The sequence below is a fragment of the Pinus tabuliformis genome, chromosome 7, assembly GCF_031772625.1.
Source record: "Pinus tabuliformis cultivar Carrire ecotype Pingquan chromosome 7, CPIR1, whole genome shotgun sequence".
NCBI lineage: Eukaryota > Viridiplantae > Streptophyta > Pinopsida > Pinales > Pinaceae > Pinus > Pinus tabuliformis.
The window spans coordinates 623,994,283-623,996,278 of NC_142293.1; positions in this window are offsets into that span (position 1 = coordinate 623,994,283).

Here is a 1,996-nt window from a genome sequence, read left to right on the forward strand (position 1 = left end):
TCCCTATTTAAATATTATTCTTAGATGTAACTATAATATAACCTCACCAACAAGAAAACATGTTAATTAGATTAATTCAATTAAATAACTTAACAATTAAAATAAACTTAGGAAATTTATATACTTCAATTTAAATGAACTCATGAAAGTTAAAAATATATATTTTCATAATTATCAACCATGTCTCTTTTCAATCTAATATACCGAACTTGATAACTTGACATGAAAATATATTTTTGTAATTATGTAACCCATCTCCTATCATGTTTTAAGTGTCAATAAATGTCAGGTTTTCTAATTAATAAATAGTTGATTGCGAAATATTTCATGGATTCAAAATTACCACAACTAATGGCGGGGTCGACCACCCAACATAACTTTTTAATCATGGCCGATTTCGACCAAAGAAGGGTTCCACCATTTAATTTGAGCCAGCTTTATCAGAGGAAGAAGCTCAACATGGTCGCGCATTCGGAGCAAAACACCTGCTTTGGATTTGATGTTGACACTAAGTGGACTGGTGCACGTGATGGGAAAGTTACTTCGTCCACTCATGTCATGCAGTTTTTCACATGCAGTTTTTAAAAATGGTTTTTTTAAAATAATTTTTCCGAAATATAGGTTTGTTTAGAATTATAAGTTTGAGTTGTGTAATTTTTATTATATGAGTTTTTTTATAATATATTTAAAAATAAAATTAACATTTCATTAAAAATAATTTAGTTTTAATTATATATATATATATATATATATATTTTAGTTTTGTTTAATTTTGAGAAAATGAAATTAAATAAAAAGATCATATAATGTAAACTTTTTAATTTTATTAAAATAAAAATAAAATAATTTTATAAAATTAAAATAATAATAAACATAAAAATGATCCATGATATTGAGAACCCATAGTATTTATGTGGAATGTAGTTTATTTAAAGAGAGAAATTAAACCAGCCTATATCCATCTTAACTCTGGATTAACCAAGTCCCTAGAGGGGCCAAATCTGTTGATATGCAAACCTCTTTTAGAGTGAAAAGAGATTTGATCCATCTTAGATCTAAAGTTAGAAAGGATCTAGGCTCGTTGCCTTACACAGACGCAATCTGGCCAATATAATAGAGATGTTGTAATGTCACTCTTGATCCCAATATAATAGAGATGTAATGTTAAACATTTTGACTCAATTAGAATAAAATAAAATACATAAAATTAATAATTATAATTATAATTATAATTAATAATTAAACCATCCTAGATTCATCTTAACTTTGGATGTAGCAAACATTAAATGATAGCAAATCTCTTGTGATGCAAATATTTTAAACTTAAAAAAAAATAAAATTAATCCCTTTAACTCTTCATATCCAAAATTAAAATTGTTCTAATTTTATAATTAAACAACATAAATTTAGAACTACATCACAAATTATATCCACTATATCTTTCCTATCATATCAAATAAAAATTTAGTCATAAAAATTAGGTGGGGAAATTTAGTCTCCACAAATTTTGTGCTCCAATTCCTAACAACTTTATCTACTCGAAAACTACTACTAACCACAAATCAAAACTTTGATAAACATCACATTGTATACCGAATACAATTTGATTGACCTGCATATAATAGTAAATAAAATCCCCAAATTTAACTTCTGCGTGGTAGATTGAGTTTGCCTTTTTAGGCAGGCAAGGATTGCTAGGATAGAGGTATTGGCCAGATGACCATTTCCCTAGTGGAAATTGTGCTTTAATTGACTGGTGGGATGCTGCTATCACCTAGATCGCAAATTGATTCACGAGATGATGATCGGTAGGTGGAATGTACATTCAGTGGATCTAATGGAAAAGTTAGACGTTATCATTAGCGTATCGTTATCACTCGTAGACTCGTTGGATGCCTTGAATGCACAGTGGACAACAATAAACATCGCCTCCCTGGATTAGTTTACTTTTAGTACATGCATACTCTAATTTGTTTGTTATTCTAATACGATATTT